Raw genomic sequence first — 17,830 nt, 5'->3', positions numbered from 1 at the left:
GTGTTATTTTTTTTACATGGAATCCAATCCTTTTGATCTTCTTCCAGTGCAGTCCTTAAGCCCCCTTTCTGTCAGACTTCTGACATTGTCATGTCCCAGGAACTAAGCTGTGAATGGCTAGGTGCTGCTGTGCTTCAGGTGTAATCGCACCAGCATCCTTTCTCCATTGACAGTAAAACTGTAAAGGAAGGGGAAGACAAGGATGAAAAAAAATAGCAGAGACTACAGTGTGGGTATTAGAAAAGGGTGGTCGACCCCTTTTAATCAAGTGTTGCCAGTCACTCAAACAAGACAAACGCTGGCAAAACACGTTAAAGAGAACTGGCCTTTGAGAATCGGAAAACCACTTCTTTCATTCTTTTACATTTTCAGCCTGTGTTAGTTAAAGATTACCACTTTTTGTACTGAAATACTTGGGACGTTCCCAGTTGCCATGTCTGTTCATTCGTCAAGAAAAGTAATGATTCGAGTGTCCATGCTCCCTTTTTCAATTGGCATTTGGTAAACGTAGCTTGTGCCTGGGTGTCTAAGCTGGAGTACAAAATTCTAAATCAGGAGCACTAAGGAAGGATTCAGAGCCAATTGTACATTATCCAACTGAGTTCCACGACAGTCTTCTAGAAGACATTAGTGCTCCCCAGAGTTAACATTTTTTTTCACCTAAATGTCATTTGGTGTCTGATGCACATATGTGGAAGTGAAACTGATATCAGATCTTCCCAAGTGAGAGAAACTCTGGTATTTGTCACTGTCGTCATTTCTGCCCAACTGTAAGAGGTGATGAAAGGCAAGATTGTTTCTATATCCATCTTTTTTTTTTTTCAGGGACGAGGGAAGAACAAAGATTGTATGCTGAGGCTTGCATTTTTTTTTAAACTGAAGGACTGTCTATTGGTTTTTAAACAACCGAAATACAGTTTTGGAGTGGAGAATACCTCTATTTTTAATATTTTGTAAAGTCTTCCCACTACCACCCCATGCCTATATGTAGCATCTCCAAGGCCTTTTTTAAATCAAAAAGAAACGGTCACTATTTTCCTTTATAACTGAAAAAATGGAGACATTCATTCATTTCATTCATCCTGTCAAAAGCCCCGCTAACAAGTGCAGTATTGACAATTGTGAACCTTCAACAATCAGACATCTGATAGAAATAATTGAGATATATGGATATTTTTTTCTGGCTATAAAGTTAATAGAAATAAAACTAAGATTATTTTAAATGCTTTAACAGAGCAAGAAATACAGAGTCCAGAAACTTACAAGGATAAGAATAGCAGCGATTAAAATGAATGTTTAGCTGAAACTATTTTTTGTTTCAAATGCTACCAATATTTGTTCCAGACAAGACATTAAGAGATTGACAATCACATTTAAATGCACTAATCTGCAATAATAAAAAAATCTAGAATCAGATTCAAAGTTTTACAAGATGAAAAGAAAAGATGAGGTCTTGCCATGCGAAATATTAAGCTTTATTATTAGGCAGGCAGCCTGGTTTGGATTGCAGATTGGATTAAACACACAAAACAAAGAATAAATAAATCAGAGATGCATAATTTGAAGACAGGTATGCATAATTATATGACCAGAAAACCCATCATATTTGAGAGAAACATCTTTTTCTTGGGGTGGATTCTCTTTGAGGGGACTTCTTCACCAATTAGAAAGGATAAAAAGCATGTAATAACTAGCAGCAAAGCCCATTGCAAGGGGAGATGGAATGGGCCCTAGTAAGGGGGAAGGCAAGCAAGTATTTCCCCCTGCAATGGGCTTTATCGGGGTCATAGCTGCCTCCCTTCTCTGGGTGTCCACTTCCCACCTACCTAGACCTGAGCCTGTGGAGTCCAGAAAGTATGGAAGACTGGCGAGAGGAAATGGGTTTGTTTGGAGTGGTGAGAGGGCACATGGGTGTGGAGTTATTCAGGGTGGTGCGGGGGAGGTATGGGGCTGTTTGGGGTGGAGGAGTGTGGAAGAGTTGGTGGAGGGTTGAATGGGAAAGCTTGGGGCAGAGTGAAATAGGAAGTCTTGAGATGGGAGGATACTGGAAAGGGGAGTTTTGAGGAGGGGAGGGTGGGAAATGATACTTTTAATAATAATTTAATCATACTATTAAATAATAATATTAAAAAAAATAATTTAATCATGATAATCAGATCTAACTTCTTTTCATATCAAAATATACAATTTATCTATCCTGATTTTTTAAACGTAACATACCTGGGCAAAAAAAAGAGAGATTATTTGTGTCAAAAACTATGAACAGAGTTCTAGAAGTGGATCTTCCTCACCTTCCTCTTATGTACTATGTAAGCCTTGGTGAAAGGCCATGGATCATGAAAGGCGATATATTATGTGAACACATGAAATTGCTTCATATGGAATCAAATCATTGGTCTATCAAGAACAATACTGTCTGTTCCTACTGGCAGGAGCTCACAATAATTTCAGGAAGAGGTCTTTCACATGACCTTTGAACTGCGTCGTTGAGCAGGAGATGTTTGGGACTGAATTCTGCACACAAAGAAGATGTTTCATCACTGAGATTCTCCTCACATGAACATCTAGGCAATTTTCTGCTGTGTTGCATGAAATATTGTCCAAGAAGATGTACAACCATCAGCAGTAGCTTTATGGGAGTATGAGGGACTGCTTAATGAATGAGATGGCAGAAAAGAATTATTTCCATGAAATCCCTCCACCCCATTGGAAATTTAGATCCAACCCACTGTCGTATCCTACACAGATTTGAGTGATGTTTTCAAACTTATATATGGCACATTTGAGCAAGCCAGCAAACAAATGATTTCTGCTTAGCTCCACTTACAAAATACCTCTTCTACTATTCATATATGATTTTAGCAGGAAATATATATGCAATAATCCAGCAAGGAACAGGTGCACACAGAAGCAAATATTCACCTCTGCAAGGAGAATATAAATGTGCATTTAGAGAACTACAACTTAGAAGTGAAAATCTTTGTGGTGGTTGGCAGCAAGGGGGTGGTAGTGGGAGAATGAGAAACATTTTTGGCCCCTGTAAAATATGAATGGCTTTATTATATGATAAGTTGGTTGTGAAACATCTGTATAAGAAACAATTATAAGAAATTACACATTTCAAACATGGCAACTGACTTAAAAAGCTCTTCTTTGCAATAATAGGATCTGCTCACTTTCTGGGGCTTACATGATCTTAATTTTTTTTCTTGTACATATTTATAAAGTGCCTTCCAGTGTCATCTGACTGATGGCAACCTCAGCAAGGGGCTTTCAAGACACATGAGAAGCAGAGGAACTTTGCCACTGCCTTCTTCTGCAGCAGTCATCCTTGAAGTTCTCCCTTCTTAGCTTCCAGTATCTATTGAGATCGGGCTATAAGATGCAGCCTTCCCTTTCAACTCTTTTTTTCTGACCGATCAACAAATAGCTCTTCAAAAGTATCTGGAAGAATGGGTTTGGATGGCATTTCACATTAACATCCAATTTCTGCGCAGATCCCATGAGACAGTGAAAAGCAAGTTAGAAAACATTTCACATCTATGACGTACGTGAATTGGAAAATTACATCTTGTTAACACCAGTGAAATTACTTTTGTAAATTCCACTTTTCTAATGTGTAGAGGTGTCAGAATGACTCAGGCCAATTCAGTTTCTCCTTCTCCATATATCCCATGGAAACAGCTGCACGCATCTCAGGTGACACACATGGACCTCAATGTAGTGTTATTTTCACTATTACTTCCCTGGCTTGCTATTCTTGCAGGCAAGGATGGGCCAGATAAAGGAGTTCTCTTGGTCACAGTAGTGTGGTTTTAAAACAAAAGACATAGTCATCAGCATGGGGCTAAATGAAGGTTTTTTTAATTCTTAAAAGCTGAACTTCAGTTGGAAAACTCTTTACCTTTCCCAGTTAGTGTGGCTACCCTAACAGTTCTATCCTAACAGGTTAACACAGAATCCTACTAAGGTCTATTAAGTGGGACAGACTACCCAGTACATTCCTTAGTATATGAGCAGCCCCATCCTGGCTCCAAGTGGCAGCTGTTCTTCACTTATCCTTGCCTGCACAGCAATGCAGTCCTGGGAAATGCTAACCATAAAAGCCATTCGTCTACACTAGACAGTGTGTGTGTGTGTTGGGAAGTGTGGGGTTCAAGTATTGATGACCAGCACCAAAAGAGTTCCCTGTCCATGCACATGAACTGGACAAGTCAAAGTGCCTGGCTTGGTTTGCTTTTCCCTTTGAGACATCTCAGGGTGCTAGTCAAGTACTATCATATCAAGCCGCTTCAGGGTTAGACGACACTGACTGGCTACCAGTGGGAGAGTTGGGGAGGCATATTGCAGGAGGCTTTAAAAATACACCCTTTTGTATTTATTGGAAGTTGAAACTGGAAGTTACTAGGGTAGCTTTAGGAATCTATAGAAACTTGGTGATAAAACCATAGAACCTCTAGCAATTCCTGCGGCAACACTTTGGCCGTTTAAGCACAGCCATGCTGGGGGGGGATGTCGGCGTATACAATGGCGTATACAACCGTTTGCACAACGGTCCCGCTTGGGGCAGGGAAGATGGCGCAGCGCTGCACCGTCACCCGAACGACGAACGCCCCCCTGCCTTGTGCAACAGCTCTGGAGTCACAGGGGAGGGGGCGTGTCCCCAGGCCTGGGTGATGCGCCGGAAGGTCGCAGGGAAGGTACGTTGTTTGGGAAAGGGGGGGATGGCGCCTTCTAGCCGCTGCCGTTCTGGAAGCCGCTGTTTCCAGAAAACCTCACTCAGGGAGCGAGGTTGGAAAACAGTGGCTTCGCGCCGCTGGGGGGGAGCGAGGGCGGCACTAATGCGATGCAGCTGCGCCCCCATGCGAACAGCTCCCTAGGGATGGTGTTTTTGCCATCCCTAGGGCGCTGTTATTGGCCCATGCGGAAAGGGCCCATGTCACTTCCAGTATCAGTTTTCAATAAGTACTCGAGAGTGCTTTTTCCCTTTAAGTTTTCTTTCACCATCATTTGAAGTGAGAGCAGGCAATGTGACCTGAAGGTGGGGAATCCCCTGTTCCCATCAAGGGCTTGGTAGTGTTCAGCCCACATCAAACTGCCACATTAGTTAGGTCAACCAGACTTTATTTATATCTAAGTCATTCCCTTATGACAGAATGGAGCAGGAGAAATATAATCTTTTCATAATCTATTACAAAAGGACTAGGGGTAAAAAAAAAATCACTAAATTCAGATTTCGGTCTAATGAACCTGAACTTTTTCAGTAAACCCAGATATTCCTAAACTCCCATATTAGGAGTGTCCAGATTTCTGGAAAAAAAATCAGGTCTTTTCAGGAGTTCCAAGTAGCCATAGAATATTAATATGTAGTTTTGTAACAAGGTTGGAATCTTTCTGCAGCTTCAAGCCCTCCAATCAATCTGGGAAGTTTTATAAAACATCAACTGCAAACATTCAGGGGAAAAAAATCAAAATATAGGCTAATAATATAAATACAATCTCCCTCAGTATAATAATTTATAATCCTTAGAATATTAATATGATGTTCTATAACAAGATTGGAGTTTTTCTGAGGTATACTACCTGCAGCTTCAGACCCTCCAATCACTGGGAAGATTGCACCTTTTCTTCCATATATGGAATATTTCAACTCTGTACCAACACACACCCAAGAAGGACCCCAGAAATTCCCACTTCACCCCAAAGTAACCAGTTAACAAATCAAAATTCATTACTATTCCAAAATAGAAGAAAATAGCAAATGATTTGAGAAGGTGGTCTAGATTTCAGATTCAGAGACCTTTATTAGGTATATACAGCATGGGGACAAAAGATAAATCCAAATTAAAACTCTCACAATTTGGTAGGATTGCAATAACAATGAATGTATTAGCCAAAATGAATCTCCTGGTTCAAACATTACCAATAATAATCTCAGATACATTATTTCAAAATATGGCAAAATGACATTTTATATTTTGTATGGGAAGGGAAAAAACCTAGAGTAAAATATAAAAATCTTTGTGATGCCTAGGAACAAGGATGGGAGTGGGTGGGGGGGCGGGGGGAGAGACTAAGACCACTAAATCTAAAACTATACTATCAAACAGTTGCCCTGGTCTGGTTTAGGGACTGGATGCCACTAAAGGATAAATATCTGTTAAATTTAGAAAAGTTCGATTTAGAACACAGATGGCATTCATACAATTGGTATGGGAAGAAAAGGATTCATAAAAGGTTTATGAACCATTATATAAGGAGAGCAATTTTTAAGGTTTGGGATGAAATTAGAAGAAAGATGTTTATAAAAAATCCTAAATGGATTTCCCCACATGAGGCAGTTTCAATGAGATTAAATTTGAAGGGAAAGTATGTGAAGTATGGTGATATTTTAAAATATTGGAAACTAGTCAGAAGCTGAATGAAAAAGAGGGTGGTATATAAATAGTATCGGAATGAAGTGGACCGACTGCTCTCATGGTGCAGGGAAAATAACCTGGTTCTTAACACTAACAAGACAAAGGAGCTCATAGTGGACTATAGAAGGAATAGCTCAGAAATTCAACCCTTGACTATAAATGGAGATCAAGTGGAGCGGGTGGCTAGTTTTAAATTTCTGGGCGTTATGGGGCCACTACCCACTTACCTCACTAAACTGCAACGCCGCTGCGACCCCGCAATGAAAAGCCTCCGTGGCTTCTGACCACGGAGACATTTGTTCCCCACACGTTTGCAATTCTTGAAATAACGCGGGCAGCAAAGAGCGGGAGTTCCGTTGCAATGAGGGGAATGGAGCGCTCCGATTGGCCGTCGAACATGTGCATCATGAGTTACGAGAAAGTGGCGGCCAGCCGAGGGCGGGTCTCCAGTGTGATTGGCTGGGAAGAGGTTGTTTATGATAGGTTCGCACGAGCGTGAGTGCGAACGTCATCAAAGAGGCGCTAACAGCCCTCTATTAAGACGTTGGCACATGCTGACGTAAATCGTTGGCTGCGCTTTCTGTGGAGACACGTCATCAGCAGTGTTTGGAAGTGAAAGCAGAAGCCAGCTCGCACGCACGCCTCTTGTACTTCCTCATTCGCTCGGCGCCGACATTTTCCATTTGCTCGGCACGGGCTTTGAACAAGTTGAGACGTGAAGACGTGACTTCGACTGGATGTCGACACGTGTCTACGTCATCACTACGCGCACTTTTAGACGGGGACACCCCCACTTAACAAGATGGCGCTCCCTGTTCCCTGATTGGCCGTGAGCTGCGCGTCACAGCGAATCAGCCGCGCGCAAACAGCCGAGGTTCCCCACAACCCCGCGGCACCCGCGGGTTTTTTTTAAAAAGTTGCTCTTTTTAGCGGAGCTAATTTGCCGCGCGGCCAGGAGGCGGGAGAGAGGTAAATCCCTGGCAGCCGCGCAGTGAGCGCCGGAGATGTGGGGAGCGTCCAGGACCCCCGTGGCTTTTAAAGAGGTGACCCCGCGGCTTATGGTGAGTGGATAGTGACCCATGATTAAAGAGGACTTGACCTGGGGCATACAGACTGCCGCGGTGGTTAAGAAAGCCCAGCAAAGACTGTACTTTCTGAGACTTTTAAGGAAGCAACAACTAGATGGAAAACTTCTGGTGTCCTTTTACCGCTGTGCTATAGAGAGTGTCCTAACCTACTGCATCTGTGTTTGGTTCTCCAGTTGCACAGTGGCGAATAGGAAGGCGCTCCAAAGGGTGATCACTACTGCACAAAGGATTATCGGCTGCCCTCTTCCCTCCTTGGAAAGAAATCTATATAATTCCAGAAGCCTAAATAAAGCCCAAAATATTCTGAGGGACCCGTCTCATCCAGCACACTCTCTTTTTAAACTGTTACCATCTGGCAGACGATACAGGGCCCTCAGAACTAGGACAAAGAGGCTTAGAGACAGCTTCTACTCTAGAGCTGTGGCTATGCTAAACTCCGCTGCTTCATATTGATGTATTTGGGGCTGTGTAGGGATGGGTGGAGGAAGGGGAAAGTGAGGATGATGTATGAGTCTGAAATTGTGTGCATCGAGGAATGCTGCTGTAAATTTCGTTGTGCGTGCACAATGACAATAAAATGCTTATGCTTATGCTTATGCTTAGTAGAACATTTGCTTTGAATTCAGAATTTCTTTGTTCTATCCCCAGTGCCTGCAGTTAACTGAGTGAGGTCACAGATGATGTGAAAGACCTCAGCCTGAGACCCTATTGCTGCAGTTTTAATAGATGATACTGACCTTATTGGACTGATTCATATAAGGCAGCTTTATGTGACTCATATGACATCCCCCATTAATGGGTTGGTCTACTTTGCACAGGGATCAAGATGGCCCGAAAGCTCAGTTATTTCACTTGGGCAGGGACAAAGAAGTTACATTTATGGGGAAAGGGAGAATAATTCTGCTTGTTAAATGGTTGAAATTTTGTCCTTGATAATGCTTCTTTAAGGAGGTGAACTTCCATAATGTTGGCACCACAATACAAAAGGTCACATCTCTGGTGCACACCAAATTTCCTGCAATCAGTGAGGTCTCACCAAGTCTGAGAAAGATCTTAACTGGTGGACAGGTTTCTATGGGAGAAAGAGATATTCTATGGGAGAAGGAGACCCCAGTCTTTATAAGAGTTGACCAGTGCTTTGAATTGTGCCCAGGAGTGAACTGGCAGCTATTGGAAGTAATATAAAACTATTGAGATGTAGTCTGTACTTACATCTGTTAGTAATTACTAGTTTGCTGCCACATTTTGAACCTGTTAGAGATCCAAATACTTTCCCGAAGCAATTCCATAGAACAAATTACAGTAGCAATCAGAGAATGGACAACTGTAGCCACATTACAATAGAGCTGATGAGGGTCACTATGTATTGTGGAGGAGAACTGTGCCTCTCTCTGTAAGCCTGGATCTAATAGGAACACCAAGATGGGGAGCTGCTCCTCAAGGGGAGTGCAATCTTGTTTACAACAGGCTGAATCAGCTTTATCATCAACCCACAACACCTCAGTCTTGCCTGAACAGAACTTCAGTTGTTGACCCATTGATCCTATTCATGCCACCAGACAAGCGGTTCAGGATATCCACTGTCCCACCTACTAAACTGAAACAGGAAGATAAAAGATAAAACATTATCTACTTATTATTCCAACTGTACTTCCATCTTGCAAGACATAAGGATTACTGATATACTGTTTACCAGTTGTGCTAGGTATGTCCTTTCATGAAAAAAGAGCATTCCCACTATGTTCTGTTCTTACCAATTACTGCATTCATGCTGACAATAACCCAAATTTCTCCTCAGGACATAAACAATGTATCATGAAGAAGGCCTATGTTTTCTAGGTATCAAGACAAACAAGTCTTCAAACAAGCTAATCATGTTTCAGCTATACTATATTAGCTGGAAACATGAAGGTTTATATTCTTGTCATCAGTTTACAATAGATCTATTGATGGGTTGATATTCATCTCTCCTTACTTGTGAAAAAAAAAGAAGTGAATGTAATAAATCATTATGTTCCCTAGCTTGCTAGGAGATCATTGCACACACAAAAATAATGATTATTATCAAAAATTCATCTTCCTGATGGATAGGAGTTTCATCTGAAAATAATACAGAAGATTCTTCGGAAGTGATATATTTTGTTTGCAAAGATATATCTTTCCATGATAAATCTTCTAAACCATAAATATTTTTGATGGAATTATGAATTATGCCATACCACCAAAAATTGTCTGAAGAATGTTTTGGGCTTGTCTGAAAACATTTTTTTTTTCATTCAGAAATATAAACTGCCTCAAGCTTTTCTACTCTTTTTTATGTTTTTCACATTCACTTGGGGTTTTCTCTTGCGTGTGTTCGTGTTTCAGTGAGCACATTATTGCAGACCAGGGCTCCTCCCCTGCTCTTTCCACTCACCAATCCCATAGCACATTGTGCTCATAATATTTAATAACAGTTTGAATACTGAATGAGTAATATCTTGCCAAAAAAGTTGCAGCAGTGCCTGTACTCCATTCTGTACTCACAACAACACAGTGAGGTAGATCAGACTGAGAGGGTGTGACTTGCCCAAGGTCACCTGGAAAGTTTCTGTGGTGGACTGGGGATTTGAACTCGGGTCTAGATCAAAGTCTTGACATACCAATCATTACACCACACAGGATCTGACAGGAAGTTGCTACACCCTCTTTGTTCTGTTAACAGAGGGAATATTTTTCACCTTCCCTTTTGTGCTTCCTTTAATTTCTTAGCTTCTCATGAGTAAACTTGGCTTCATTTACAAATAATAGAGGAAGGTTAGGGAGCTACCCTATGCCATGATGTTCTAGTGCCCTTTATTTTGGCACTGCAAGTCCCTCATTATCCTGAATCTTGTGAACAATTTTGATACTGACTTCACTTTTTACATGAGTTATGCTCACTTTGAACGAAAAACCTTAGCTTCTACTAGACAACTAGTGTGGTATAGTGGTTAAGAACAGTGGACTCTATTCTGGCAAACTGAGTTTGATTCCCCACATCTCCTCATGAACTGCAGACTCTAATATGGAGGATTAGATTTGTTTCCCCAGCTTCTACACACGAAGCCTGCTGGGGTGACCTTAGGCTAGTCACTGTCTTTTGAACTGTTTCGGCTCCACCCATCTCACAAGATGTCTGTTGTGGGGAGGGGAAGGGAAGATGATTATAAGCTATTTTGAACCTCTTGAAGGTAATTAAAAGCAGGGTATAAAAACCAACTCTTCTTCATTGCAGATGGGGGGGGGGGTTCCTTGAGATGACATTAGCCACATGTGCCCATCATTTTTAGCACTGTACATCTCATCATCATCCTATTGCTGGTGGTCAACTTTGAAATTATTTTTATGCTCTGATGAGTTATGCCTAACAGAAAAGACAACTCTATGATCCATTGTGTATAGCATGGAGGTGATTCTAGATCTAACAGGTATGGATGTTCTAATTCTGTTCATTTTTGACTCTGAGGCTTCCATTATCATTCTGAAGCTGGTAGCCAATATTGAGACTCATAGTTAGGGTTTTTTTCTGGTATTTTGCAGGCTAGGCTTTAAAAGACCTAGAATTAAAAAAAACAGTAAAGCCAAACCCCCAAACTGGCATTGTCTTCTTCAAAAGTTTTCAGGTTTTTTTAAGATGAACCAAAAAACCTTGGAGCCACAGAGCTGGAATCTGGATTCCTCCCATTGCCTTTCATCAAGCTATCCAGTGAGCAGGGGTCCAGGAAAGGATTCTGAGGGGCAAACAGCATCTCCTCTTCTAATGAGAGGCCAGGACAGGTATACAAGAGTCTTGGGTCTTTCTATCACCAAGGAAGCAGAAGGTAACAGCCCAGCTTCCAGACACCATGCCAAAACTTGCTCCAGGCCCAACACTACAGTCCAAAGTATCTCTCAGCCATGCCAGATTAAGTGTCTGAGTCATGGTGTCCCATGATGTCTGTTAGTCCTACAGGATGACCCAAGGTGGAGGCAAAGGGCCAAAATTGTCAACCACATTGGGTTTTTTGCAAGAAGCAAAAGATCTTCATATTCAGAAAAGTGCAGGCAGAAATCTGCTAAGATTGTTTGGGTACTGAATATTCTCTTCTAGATAAACACTTTTAACAAGTTTACATCCATCAGATAGGTGAATTTTAGGATTCCATTACCATTGTAGCTAAAGGAGGGTATCAGAGCAAGGGAGTACAAGACTGAAGACAGAAAATAACCAGACTACAGTTTCCCAATGCTACTTTTAAATGGAACTGTCTTTGGAATACACTTTTTAATGTCCAACAGAAGAACTCGGCTGGTTTACAGCAGCTTCCCAGGGGAGCAAAAAAAGCAGAGTTCAAAATATATCAGCAATATGACAGAAAATAGAGTTCTGTCAGCCTGTCAGAAGTAACATATGGTGTAAGTAAAGATGAATAAAAATGTGTCATTCTTTCCATCCCATTTATGGTTTAAAGTTTCTTCTTTGTTTTCTTTCTTTTCGTCTTTGCTTACTGAATTGTAGCTGCTGAAGAAATATGCTAACTAGAACTGTGTATGTCGGTAGGAATAAGGGAAAGAGAGAGACAGTTTAACACTGCATGTATGTAATTGCATTTACTCAGAATGGTCGTGGCTCTCCAGCGTCACAGGCAGAGGTTTTCCTCACCGTGTCCTGGTGGTGGTGGAAAAGGCTGTCAAGCTGCAGCCAACGTATGGAAACCCTATAGGGTTTTCAAGGTAAGAGACATTCAGAAATGGTTTGTCATTGCCTGCTTTTGCGTTGTGACCTGGGACTTTCTTGGTGGTCTATCATTAGAACATAAGAACATAAGAACTAGCCTGCTGGATCAGACCAGAGTCCATCTAGTCCAGCATTCTGCTACTCGCAGTGGCCCACCAGGTGCCTTTGGGAGCTCACATGCAGGATGTGAAAGCAATGACCTTCTGCTGCTGCTGCTGCTCCTGAGCACCTGGTCTGCTAAGGCATTTGCAATCTGAGATCAAGGAGGATCAAGATTGGTAGCCATAAATCGACTTCTCCTCCATAAATCTGTCCAAGCCCCTTTTAAAGCTATCCAGGTTAGTGGCCATCACCACCTCCTGTGGCAGCATATTCCAAACACCAACCACACGTTGTGTGAAGAAGTGTTTCCTTTTATTAGTCCTAATTCTTCCCCCCAGCATTTTCAATGGATGCCCCCTGGTTCTAGTTATTGTGAAAAGGAGAAAAGAATTTCTCTCTACCAGCATTTTCTACCGCATACATAATTTTATAGACTATCATATCCCCCCTCAGACGTCTCCTCTCCAAACTAAAGAGTCCCAAACGCTGCAGCCTCTCCTCATAAGGAAGGTGCTCCAATCCTTCAATCATCCTCGTTGCCCTTCTCTGCACTTTTTCTATCTCTTCGATATCCTTTTTGAGATGTGGCGACCAGAACTGAACACAGTACTCCAAGTGCGGTCGCACCACTGCTTTATATAAGGGCATGACAATCCTTGCAGTTTTATTATCAACTCCTTTCCTAATTATCCCCAGCATAGAGTTTGCCTTTTTCACAGCTGCCATGCATTGAGTTGACATTCCCATGGAACTATCAACTAAGACGCCTAAATCCCTTTCCTGGTCTGTGACTGATAGCACTGACCCCTGTAGCGTGTATGTGAAGTTTGGATTTTTTGCCCCTACGTGCATCACTTTACATTTCGCTACATTGAACTGCATTTGCCATTTCTTAGCCCACTCACCTAATTTATCAAGGTCCGCTTGGAGCTCTTCGCAATCCTTTGTGGTTCTTACCACCCTACATAATTTGGTATCATCTGCAAACTTGGCCACCACACTACCCACCCCTACTTCCAGGTCATTTATGAATAAGTTAAAGAGCACTGGTCCCAAAACGGATCCTTGGGGGACACCACTCCCTACATCTCTCCATTGTGAGAACTTCCCATTTATACCCACCCTTTGTTTCCTGTTCCTCAACCAGTTTTTAATCCATAGGAGGACTTCCCCTCTTATTCCTTCATTGCTGAGTTTTCTCAACAGTCTCTGGTGAGGAACTTTGTCAAAAGCCTTTTGGAAATCCAAGTAGACAATGTCCACTGGTTCCCCCTTATCCACATGTCTGTTTACACCCTCAAAGAACTCTAGTAAGTTTGTAAGACAGGACTTGCCTCTACAAAAGCCATGCTGACTCTTCCTCAGCAGGTCTTGCTTTTCTACATGTTTAATAATTTTATCTTTAATGATAGATTCTACTAATTTACCAGGAACAGATGTCAAACTGACTGGCCTGTAATTTCCCGGGTCCCCCCTAGACCCTTTCTTAAAGATTGGTGTGACATTGGCCATCTTCCAGTCTTCAGGGATGGAGCCTGATTTCAGGGATAAGTTGCATATTAATGTGAGAACATCAGCAATTTCATGCTTGAGCTCTTTAAGAACTCTTGGATGAATGCAATCTGGGCCAGGGGATTTGGTAGCATTTAGTTTATCAATGGCTGCCAGAACTTCTTCCTTGTCTACCACTAACTTCGCTAGTTCCTCGGATTCACCTCCTAAGAAGCTTGGTTCAGGTGCAGGAATTTTCCTCACCTCCTCTTGGGTGAAGACAGATGCAAAGAATTCATTCAGCTTCTCTGCAATCTCCCTGTCACCTTTTAGCACACCTTTTGTTCCTTCATCGTCTAACGGACCTACCGCTTCCCTAGCTGGCTTCCTGCTTTTGATGTACGCGGACTGGATCCACGTGGATACAAAGCAACATGGGGCCAGTTTTGACTGATTGACTGAGTAGAAGGCAATACAAAGCAGTGCTACACGTTGTATCCATGTGGATCTGACTACATGGAGGTGCGCGGAAACAGGGCTTTGCTTTAATCACAAATCAGGACAGCTGACAAAGATTTTTTTTTAAAAAATGGGCAAAAGCAGGTCCATAAAAGAAGCCTTGCTGTACCTTGCTCTCTCTTCTGGAAATTGGCTGGTTGATAGGATTTTTAACTTGGGGGGAAGAAATTCCTGAAGATTTGGGTGTGGAGCCTGGGGAGCGGTGGGTTTGAGGAGGGGAGGGGAGGGGACAGACCTAAAGCCATAGAGATCACCCTCTGAAGCAATAATTTTCTCCAGGAGAACTGACCCTTGTAATCCAGGAGATCTCTAAACCCCACCTGGAAGCTGGAAATTATACTTGCTGATGATTGAGAAACAAGCAGTAGTTGGGGCAAAAAAAAAAAAGCAAATGGAAAGGGTTCTTCTAGTAGGCCAATAATATTGGGCCAGGCAGGCAGCCCTTTCTTGATGACATTAATTAAAATATTCCAATGCAATTAACAATCCTTATATGGAGTAACTCAGGCAGTCTCCTATCTTCCTCCTTTTTATGTATGTGTGTGATCCTTACTTTTATTCATTCTGCATTTCCTGTTCACTGTCTGTGAGGTTGAGACAATGTAAGCAGTTACCTGCTATACAATCTCACTTTATTACTCTGATAGCTTAAAAAGATTCAGATAAGGAGATGGATCCAGCCAAACTTCTCAGAATGTCTGAAGCCTTCTCCTAGTCCAAGGAACTTTGTTCCAATTTAAGTGGCAGAGCCAATATCTCAGCATGCCATCCATGAATCTAAGGCAGTTCATGCAGTGGGCTCACATTAGAAGCAGATGTGAGAAGAAGGTTTATATCCATGGTTGAACCTCAGTCATATAAATTTAGATCTGTCTGATGATACCTGCCCCTAAGGATGACAGAAAGCAATAGTGAGACCCCTCTGTAAAAAGAGTTAAGTGCAAAGTTGTACAGAACCTTCCTCTCAACTTGATGCAATGGCCATGCCTCCTATGGCCCAATTGTGCATGCAGAGGTTCAGGCTGAAAAGCTGATATCTTAGTTAAAATTCAAGACATGCAGTTGGAACCTCTGAGAATAGAATTTAGATCCATTCGGTTATTATGCCCCACGTATGTGGCAACAGATGTGGGAAGAAGTACATAAAGAATGTGATACCTGCATGTCCTCTCCCTTTACTTCTCATTAAGCACAGAATTCAATTTTGTCCCCCGTTTATTTAATCTTATATCATCAGGCTTCTTTTAAAGGCAACAAGGAGATAAACATAATTTCAGATGACTATGTCCATAGACGGTCTATGCTAAGTATTGCTTTATTTCAACAGCAGCTTAAACAAGCCAGCTTGTTTTGAATCAGCCACATCATGCTACACAGAGAGTGGTGTTTTCTTCATGTTTGATTTATTTGTCAAGATTATAGTTACAGAAGGTGTCGGGGTTGGGGGGGGGAGGAAGACAGCAAAAAATTGCATAAGACTAAACAAACTGTCACATTTTCACATTTCCTAACTTTCCAGTTCTGAGATGGAAACAAAAGTTCCACATGGCAGATGCTGAATCCAGTTGTCTTTCGATCTATCTGCAGCCTAACTTAGTCTGCTTCCACACAACTTAAAGTGCTCCATGTAGTGATTTTTTGCTTCTCCAAATGCAGAACCTTTCACAGTGACAAGTGAGTAGCCATACACCAGTTTTCCCTGCACTTTCTTTGCCTCAGCCTGCCCCATGGCTGCTATTCCCTCCCACATTCACCATCCCTGTTGGCACAGGATGACAGACTGGCATGACTGGGGACATTGTGGGGGCATTTCCAGAGGTGGAGCTGACCTCAGTCAGCTTCCACCAGCCCTTCCACCTGGGTATGCCACCACCAGGAGAGTTGGCATAAGTCTTCAAAAGGGTAGCATAAGTCAGTGGGGGAATTCTCCAGCAACCAGGCTTTTTTGTCTTTCTAGTGCCCTCCTGTGCCATCTAAATGGCATTTGGTGGTGCCATCCCTGAACACCTGGAGCTCTGAATTGGGCTCTAACCCTGCTGATTTTTTAGTTTTCTTTTTTAAAAAATCTCTAGTCCATTTCATTGCAGAGTTAGGAAGTAACATCAGGAGAGGGCCTTTGCCTCTCTGCCTGTTGCTGGCCTGCAGGGCAACTGGTTGACCACTGTATAAAGCAGGATGCTGAAACAGATGTGCCACTGGATCCTGTAGAACTTTTCTTACATTTTATATTGCAATAGGAAAGTTTCTTAAAGGAAAAAAGCACTTTGCATCAGATAGTACAGATGTACATTTGCAACACTCATGACACGTACTCTTGACAGACACCGGTAGATCATCATTTTGGAAACATGGCCAGGAGTGCGGGTGATGTCAATATTAAAGAATCCAACTCATGTTGTTAAAAGGGCAGATTATCTTAGTCAACGTGTGATTATATAGGATTGCCAATCAGTGGCTGGCAACCAGAGAAAGTTAGACAGTCATTAGAAATTGCACTTTTCTGGCATGGTGGCATTATGTCAGTTCTGTGGAAAACCCAAGTGACTTCAACATCTTCAGAATCACTGATAACCCCATGATAAACCCACAGAGTTTGCAGCAATTTCTAGAGGGGAATAACATTCTTAACCACATATTACATTTTCCCTGGAGACATACTTTGTGTATATTGACAGAGGTGTCCAGAGTGTGTTTTCCAGGTGCACTTGGGCCTGACCAAGAAACTTGAGAAAAGGTGGTTTAAAGTCCTTTCCTTGTTCCATTTTCCTAACCTGAATGAGGAAGCTCAGGTTGCCCTATTTGGGAAGCATATCATGGAGCCCATCAGTTTACATGGAGCTCTTAATGGAGCAATAGAGCAATTCCCCAAAACTGATACATGGCAAGGGAAAGGTGCAGAGGGAAGTAAAGTTCCTTCTGCCTGAGTGCCATAGCTCCAATGTGAAATGGACCTGTGTGTGCTTGAGACGTGCAGAATTCCAGGACACATTTATCAGCCTGCTCTGAGGATGCCCATGAGGAAAAAATACACCTTTTCCACATACCACACTTACCCCATTTTGAAGGTGTTTTTAATCCCATCATGTACTTTGAAGTCAGACCAACACTCCTCTCCTCAGCTTTTTTCTCTTTTTCCATGCCTGAGCTGTAGCAAGCCTTCCTTACTTCACTGATTTGATGATCTGAAAAAAATTGGCCAACCCCTCCCCCCTCACAAAATAGTAAAAGTTGAGAGGAGAGGGGGAAAGGACTGAAATGAGGGTCTGATAAAATAACAGAACAAGCACCAATGGGGAAATTAGGCAGCTCCACAGGGGTAACAGCCCTCTGTTTTGATGGGAAAGAAAAATAATTCCAAGTATATGTTTTCACTGTAAGGGAAGCTTGCTCAGAAATGTTTCAGCAAAAAAACCCCACACGCACAGTAAAAGTGTTTTCAGAAACAATAAGACAAAAAGTGCTTGGAAATATTT

This window comes from Sphaerodactylus townsendi, linkage group LG02, assembly GCF_021028975.2.
Source record: "Sphaerodactylus townsendi isolate TG3544 linkage group LG02, MPM_Stown_v2.3, whole genome shotgun sequence".
Classification (NCBI taxonomy): Eukaryota; Metazoa; Chordata; class Lepidosauria; order Squamata; family Sphaerodactylidae; genus Sphaerodactylus; species Sphaerodactylus townsendi.
The sequence above is the reverse complement of the archived record's forward strand: the minus strand, read 5'-3'. Positions refer to the sequence as shown.